This window comes from Schistocerca piceifrons, chromosome 4, assembly GCF_021461385.2.
Source record: "Schistocerca piceifrons isolate TAMUIC-IGC-003096 chromosome 4, iqSchPice1.1, whole genome shotgun sequence".
Lineage (NCBI taxonomy): Eukaryota > Metazoa > Arthropoda > Insecta > Orthoptera > Acrididae > Schistocerca > Schistocerca piceifrons.
In genome coordinates, this window is record NC_060141.1 from 261,254,239 (window position 1) to 261,262,903 (window position 8,665).

An 8,665-nucleotide genomic window follows, 5' to 3' on the forward strand; every position below is an offset into this window, starting at 1 on the left:
GAATACGTGATCTCACACATAATTGTGAAAGAACCAAAAGGTTGTATGTGCATGCATGTAGAAGAAATACTCTTACAAAATAGGATAGTTCTTTTGAGATTAAAACAGGTAGAAGGAATTGAACGGCACTTTATATGGGCCATAAGAAGCTTGTACAATGAAAAAAAAATTAATAGAAACGGGGACAGTGAACTAAGAATGACATTGCAACTAATCTAGCAGCTAAACAAAGTTCTTCTAATTTAATTCTATTTTGTATATGAGTGTCATGCTTAAAAAATAGAATAAGAAAACAGAAAACAACACAGCGATAAAACCAGATAAGGATCATTATATAAAAACATTAATGTATGCTGACGATCAGACTATAACAGCCACTTCAGGAGAAATAATACAAAAAAATATTTTTAAATAAAACCAAATTGGTAAAAATTATAATTTCAGTATATCTATAAAAAAGAGAAAGGAATGGCATTCTGAGAAAAACAACACGTGCACTCAAAAATAGTAATGGGAAACAAAACTGTTGATGATTTTGACTACCTTGGCTGCGAAATTTCTTTAGATTATGATAAAGATATAAATAATAAAACAGCAAAATTTCAGGGTGTCAATAGGACAATATAAAGAACATTAAACAAACGACAACTAAAGAAAAGGAACTGCAATTCTATAAAACGATAGCTCTTCCAGTGCTACTTTGCTTGTCAGAATCCTTGATAGGAAACAAGGAAGACATAAATGACGAGAGAAATTAAATTTCTCAGATCATTTAAAGGACATAAATTAAACGGAAGGAAAATAAACGAAGATTATTACAAATGAGCTTAAAATATTTGCTATAAGCAGAAATATTTTATAAAAGTAGAAATGGAAGCAACATGTGGAGACAGAATGCAACAAGGCAGATATTCCAAAACGTTTTGCAGTTTATGCCAAAAGGGGTAGGTACAGTACGTCGGCCCAGGATATGATTAAGCTAAGACGCTGAAGCAGGTTCCTCGAACCTACTCCATGAATGCTAATGACGGTGATGATGATGATAATAAAAACTCTGTAGTTTTTTGCGCCAGTTACTCGAAGTTTCTACCTGCATTCGTGTTGAAGATATAGTTTTGTGAAATTGGATGAGTCTCTCTTGAAACACCCTGCAGACTACCTTATTCACGACCCTGACGTTCCTGAATTATACAGGCATTTAAGATTCCGCTGTCACTTAACGACTTGAGGCTAAGAGGTGCAGTAGTGAAATTACATACTACAAGTAGTCACCCCGATTGCGTCTGCTATCATTAAACATCCTGATAGGGTTCACACGTAGAAGGGTTTGGAAGGAAATTACATGGTCTCACAGACTTTTCAAGTCTCAAACATCTATGATGCACATATTCAGACTGAAGCGACGAAAGAAAATTTGTACCAAAGCTGGGATTCGAACCCAGGTCTCCTCCTCACTAGACAGGTTCGCTAACCACTACGCCACCCTGGCACAGTGGCCATGCACAATTGTACGTACAACCGTAGCAGCCTCCCTCCAGGAGATCCTGGTTCGAATCTCGACCTTTGTAAAAATTTCCATTCGTCGCTTCAGTCTGCACGTATGCGTCATAGAAGAATTCTGCTGAGTTGTACGCCTATTAGATTACATTGAAACGTGTTTGTAGTTGATGTTACAGTAATAATCCCGTGGCTAGCGCCCTTAGCAGAGAAAGAAACAAGACTACGTAACAAGACAAATGTTTGCAATGCTAACAGGGCGGGAATGTTTGCACTCGAGCTCGATAGGGCAGGAGAGTTTGCGCCGTAGCTGGCTCGTCAGCGCCCGGAGTGGTGTTTCCGGCAGAGCGAGAGTGAAAGACGGCCGGAAGGCCAGAGGTCACTGGGTCAGCTCCGGCGTTCCCCGAGGGCCTGGCATTAGCCGCCACCTGGCCACGCCGCCACCGATCTCCCTCGTTAAATCCGCGGCTGGACCTGTCAACGGCCGTACCGTCACACCAGCCGCGTGCTATTTGCGCTTGTCTCCCTGCCAGCTTCTATCCCTCTCCCACTCCGTCTCACTTCTCTCTCTACCTTTCCGTTTTCTCTTTGGACGCAAGCGCGCTTGAGAGCTAAGTGACTCGCTATCTAGAGAGCTATTGAGTCCGAATATTATTTAAGAATTGTAAATTAGATTTTCCGCTGTTTCCTTAAAAAAAATTAAGGCGAAACAGGAAGACTTGCAGATTTTCGACGACGTCGCAGCAGCGGATAATTTAAACCTCAATGTAAGCAGATGATGCAGTGATGAAAATTCATGTGAAGCATTTAATCTATGTCTAAAAAAAAAACTAAACTCCGTCCGAACAGGCCTTGGAAGGCCCAACGGTACCGACCGGCCGCCGTATCATACTCAGCGGATGTGGAGGGGCATGTGATCGGCTCGCCGCTCTCACGGCGCTTGACAGTTTTCGTGACCGGAGCCGCTACTTCTCATCAAGTATCTCCTCAGTTTGCCTCATAAGGGCTGAGTGCACCCCTCTTGCCAACAGCGCTCGGCAGACTGGATGGTCACCCACCGAAGTGCTAGCCCAGCCCGACAGCACTTAACTTCAGTGATGCGACGGGAACTGGCGTTACCACTGCGGCAAGGCCGTTGGCTTAATCTGTGTCTGCATATACCTAATACTCCGAAAGCCACCGTAGAGGTTAAGTGGCGGAGGGTACACTGTACCACTACTAATCATTCACTTCTTTCTTTTTTTGTCAGTTGATGGGGGAGACAGAAGCAAACATGAGTGGGCAGAAGTGCATAGTAGTGTCCGACCTACTCACCACAGAAGAAAAGAAAACTGCATCTCTATTCCTTCATTATTCTCACACACTATATAAATACACAGCAAAATAATTAAATAGAATAACACAAATATGATTAACTACAGAGGAAAGGAATAAAGTATAGCTCAAAGACAAACCAGTGGCAATATCGGCAATACAGAAAAACACAATACACTCCTAGAAGTATACAAATAAACAGTGAACGGTGGTGAACGAAAAAGTGTCCAGCGTAAAATGTAACAAAAAAAGCGTAGTTTTGCAAAGCAGCGTAAAATTATACCACAGGTATTAGTGTCTAAAGAAGAAAGAAACTAAAGACGCGTTAGCAGACGGAATTTCCTGATGTAGGAGAAAAAGCAAGTAGAAATTACCCTGAGTAAAAACTAACAAGCTAACGAACTATTTTTATATCTAAAAACAGATCAAATTGCAAATGTCTTTAATAACAGACCAATGATGATGCTTTACTTCAATAAAGCGAAGCGCGTCTGGTGAGAAATACACGCATTTTCTTGTAGTTGTAGTGACGGAACAAAAATACCCTCAGGAACTGTCTGTACGTCTCGGTGCAAGCCCTAATCACTCTAATCTTATCTTCGTGATCCTTACGCGAAATGTACGTTGGCGGCAATAGAATCGTTCTGCATTAGCTTCAAATGCCATGTCTCTAAATTTCCTCAGTAGCGCTTCTCGAAAAGAACGTCACCTTCCCTCCGGTGATTCCCATTTGAGTTCCCGAATTGTCTCCGTAATATTTCCGTGATGTTCGAACATGTCAGTAACAAGTCTAGCAGCCTGCCTCTGAACTGCTTTGACGACTTCTTTTAACCCGACCTGGAGCGGATCCCAAACACTCGAACAATGTGTCGCACAACTGTCCTATATGCGGTCTCCGTTACAGATGAACCACACTTTCCTAGAATTCTCCCCATAAACCGAAGTTGACCATTCGCCTTCGCTACTACAGTCTTTATACGGTCATTCATTTCATATTGCTCTGCTATGTTACGGCTCAGATATTCCTGCTTATCGAGATCATTCGCTTTAACCATAAGCCAGTCTGAGCAAAATCCTAAATGAGGACAAACTGCAGGAAACGATCCCTGAGACGATAAGGAGCAAAATGGTCACACGGTAATCGTATTTGAAGGTGAAGATCTTTGGCAATGACCGAGTTATCAGCTCCAGGCAGATAACTGGCCAGCGTAGGGTAACCAAAACAACTGTGTGGAACGTTCTCCTCTGCGGCCATTGTCGGTATCGCTTACAACGCGTGCAAGCCATATTACCTGCGGACTTGCCTCCGCAGCGACCGCTTCGCCGCTGCTTCGTCTTATGGGCCATCTTGGTGCACGTATTCCTGTCATCTACTCTCTTCAAAAATGGTTCAAATGGCTCTGAGGACTATGGGACTTAACGTCTGTGGTCATCAGTCCCCTAGAACTTAGAACTACTTAAACCTAAGGACATCACACACATCCATGCCAGAGGCAGGATTCGAACCTGCGACCGTAGCGGTCGCGCGGTTCTAGACTGTAGCGCCTAGAACCGCTCGGCCACTCCGGCCAGCTCTACTCTCTTCACAGATGAGCTAAGGTTACGACGGATGCTATCGTCAACCTACAGGACACCCACTTGTGGGCTGCAAAGAGTCCTCTTGGTACGTAGGGACGGGGATTATTGGCTACCGCCTCGTGGGACCATTCATGCTTTCATAACTTCTCACAGGCGAGGTGTATCTGCACTTTCTGCAGGTAACCCTGCCTCCCTACTGGGAGATGTATCTTTTGTAGTGTGAGACGTAATGTATTCTCTACGCGGCGGTGCTCCAGCTCAGCGCCCTCTTGAGCGTGGAGTTAAAACGGCACTACAGAGGGAACATTCCACTTACGTGGTTTGTCCTCATGTGTGCTTTCAGTTATTGAAATTACAATGCATTTACTAAAAAAAATCACTATAGTCCCGAGTTGCATTTAACACTGCGTTACAGTTTTCTTGGATGTCCTCAGTTGCTTCGCAATGGGGTCCCTTCAGTGCAACTTCAATTTTGGGATAATCAGAAGTCGACTGCCGCCAAATCCGGCGAATACAGTGTGTGATCCAGGACTGCCATCTATTTGCTGGCGAAAAACTAGTGCATACCCATTGCCTTGTTGGCTGGGGTGTCGTCATGGAGTAGCAACGAGGAACCTGCCTCTCAGTATTCGGGCCGGATTAGACGAATTGTCATCCACAAACGCTGGAGGACTCAAAGAAACTTAATCTTGCTTCACTGCTCCATAAAAGTGTCAGATAAGTACTGTTACATCAGCAGCCAGGGTGCCTTCTGTAGCAAGGCAAGCCTTTTGACTCTCTATCCAGCTGTTTTTGAAACTTCAAGGATCGTAATTCTGCAACTCCCCATGACATAGGCACAGCCTCGAGTTCGCGTCTCGGTCCGGCACACAGTTTCAATCTGCCAAGAAGTTTCATATCAGTACACACTTCGCTGTGACGGCGCCGGGAAAAGAGCATCTCCGAATCGTCAAAGCTGGCCAGCTGCCCGTGTGCTACTGTCGCTGTCCTCTGTCTAAAGTGGCTCAAGGATGGTGGACCGACGAATAGATGTTACCTTCTCAAATACTGTTTCCTGCCTCACAAATGCTGAGCGAAATGGAGATTATGTAAACCCAAACAGGCTATTCTCATCTGAAGCACTGACACACTGTTCACCCAAACAAAACCCTACATCCTCCAGTACCGAAGACATAATTCACGGCGAAACAATAGTTCAGCCTAGCAATGACATCATTTATCCATCTCACCGTCAAAGCTGGTTGCATGAAAACCCAGCTACACTTCCATTTCAGCCACCTCAACGTCTCGGATCTTCTTTCACTCCATGTTTCCTATAAGCATGGAATATACGTAGATATTACCCACAACAAAAAAAATTTGCATCACCCCAGTTCCCAGAACTCCTGAAGATAGACGTTGACCGTGGGTATTGTATCACAGGCACAGTCTCTTTGACTGTTAAGAGATGTCACTAAACCCGCCCAAAGATGTAAACAACCATGCAGAGCAGTGCCTATTAGACGGAGGGGGTCCGACAGCCGATCATTTCCAGTCATTCCACCAGGAAGGAGGTACACGGTTCATGTTGTCTGTAGTTCAACCATGCCTAGACAGTCAATACCGCGGTTCGATCGCGTCCGCATTGTTACTTTATGCCAGGAAGGGCTCTCAACAAGGGGAGTGTCCAGGCGTCTCAGAGTGAACCAAAATGGTGTTTTTCGGACATGGAAGAGATAGAAAGAGACAGGAACTGTCAATGAAATGCCACGCCCAGGTCGCCCAAGAGCTACTACTGCAGTCTATGACCGCTACCTATGGATTATGGCTCGGATGAAGCCTGACAGCAACGCCAACATGTTGAATAATGATTTTAGTCCAGCCACAGGACGTCGTATTACGACTCAAATTGTACGCAATAGGCTGCATGATGCGCAACTTCACTCCCGACGTCCATGGCGAGGTCCATCTTTCCAACCACGACACCACGCAGTGTGGTACAGATGGGCCCAACAACATGCCGAATGGACCGCTCAGGATTGGCATCACATTCTCTTCACCGATGAGTGTCGCATATGTCTTCAACCAGACAATCGTCGGGGGCATGTTTGGAGGCAACCCGGTCAAGCTGAACGCAACCCGGTCAGACTGAACGCCTTAGACACACTATCCAGCGAGTGCAGCAAGGTGGAGGTTCCCTACTGTTTTGGGCTGGCATTATGTGGGGCCGACGTACGCCCTTGGTGGTCACGGAAGGTGCCGCAATGGCTGTACGAAACGTGACTGCCATCCTCCGACCGACAGTGCAACCATATCAGCAGCATATTGGCGAGTCATTCGTGCACTCCAAAATGGCGCTATCCAGAACCAGTGCAGAGGCAACTGCACCATAGATGCACCATGTAGGGATGAATGACTGCTACGGAGACGGGTAATGGCTAAGAGAAGTGCACTGTTGGGCAACTGGCTGCTCAGATGAACCGAGGGGCTACCTGCAGTGTCTCCTCAAAGACCGTTTACAGAATGTTGCTTCGAATGAGCCCCCACAGCACGCGCCTGATTCATGCACCCATCCTGAGACGAAGGCTGGAATACACATGCCAATACGACAACTGGACGTCCACTGAGTGAGGCCAGGTGGCCTTTTTTCGACGAATCACGTTTTATGCTCCATCGGACTGACGGCCATTGGCGGAACGGACCAGCAACAATCATCGCAAATGTCCAGACCAGAGGAGGGAGCGTCACGGTTTGGGGCATGTTTTCGTGGCATTGCCTGGGTGATCTCGTCGTTCTGGAAGGCATAAACGGAAGTATATATATCCTTCTTTTGCGACTATGTCCACCCCTAGATGCAGTTTGTTTTTTCCTTGGCACGATCTCCTCTAACATCAGAACAATGCAATGTGTGACACAGTTCGGAGAGTACGTGCTTGTCCCGAAGAGCATGAGGATGAGTTTACCGTACTCCCCTGGACACCAGATTCCTCGGATATAAATCCAATCGAGATTCTGTGGGACCACCTCGGGGCTGTTCGTGCCATGGATTGTCAACCGAGAAAGCTAACGCAGCTGGCCACGGCGCTGGAGTCCGCATGGCTCCACATCCCTGTCGTTGCCTACCAGAACTTCACCACCTGCGCGTCCAGGCTGCAAAAGGTGGTTATTCAGACTTTTAACAGATTGTCACTTTAATTTACCTGCATCGTGTATGTGTGGAGAAGATGGCCACACCATTACTCGAGGAGATGTATTAAGATCTATCAAGTGTGAAATTACTTCTTGATGAAATTGGAGGCACTGACAACATATTCTTACATCTCAACGGCTACGGCTACGCCTCAGTTAAGCCCCAGTCAGGTTTGTAGACACAGCACTCCGCAACTTCATACGTATTACAATCGCCAACATACTACTTAAAATTAACTTTCGCTGCCTTTTTGTCGTATGGAAAATTTTATCCAAGAGAAAAATCCTGTTCCTCGGTCCTGAATTATAAGCCTTATTCATAAGCTTCTTTAATTATTAGCCTAAAAAATTGGTCAAAAATACATTTACGTAATTACTGGCTCAAAATTATATAAAAAGTAATTGCACGTTGCACCTGGTAACTCTCACAGTGAAATTACGATTTATTTTCTGGCACTACACTGCACTTACGTAGATGCTATTATTCTAACAATTTATGATCAGCGTGGTATGAGTGTGAACAAATGGGTACAGTGGGACAGTGCTGACACGACTATAAAAGTAAATGTGCTTCTGCCCTTTTGCTTTTGCTGCAACATTTCATGTGATGTACTACTGCTGCGTTGTGAGTAACTCGGCGTCGTGGATCGGCTTTCCAAATACCTGCGCTCATTTAAATTACATTTTTACAGTGTTTTGCAGCAGTAACGTGGAAAGTCAGGCTTGGTGTCGTGCTCAGGCAGCTTAATTACTAAATTAACTACACACTTTCAGCAGAAATTTTTTCAGTTGTGACCACGCGTTGGTAACATTTCAGGTACAGCACATCCGAATGGTTTGTACTGGTATCATTGATTTGTTGATTTCATCCCCATCAATACATTCGTTTCTTTTCACTTCATTTAATTCACTTCCTATACATATATATCTTGTGCATAAATAGGCTAGAGGATTCATATCCATTCGACTACATAACTAGCGATTAATCACTAGAAACCGTAAAATATCCAAGATTATCCTTACGGAGCCACATAAAGCGTAACGGCCATATAAAATAAGAAATAAGCATGCTTTAGCTTCGGCCGTGAAAGAGAAAGGTGGGCAAATA

General features: G+C 44.9%; 1 non-coding gene across 1 annotated transcript; it reads right to left on the reverse strand.

The window, feature by feature from the left end:
- Positions 1–1,417: 1,417 nt before the first annotated feature.
- Trnat-agu lies at positions 1,418–1,489 on the reverse strand. Its single transcript has one exon. It is a non-coding gene; the product is annotated as a tRNA-Thr (tRNA).
- Between the last annotated feature and the right edge of the window lie 7,176 nt (positions 1,490–8,665).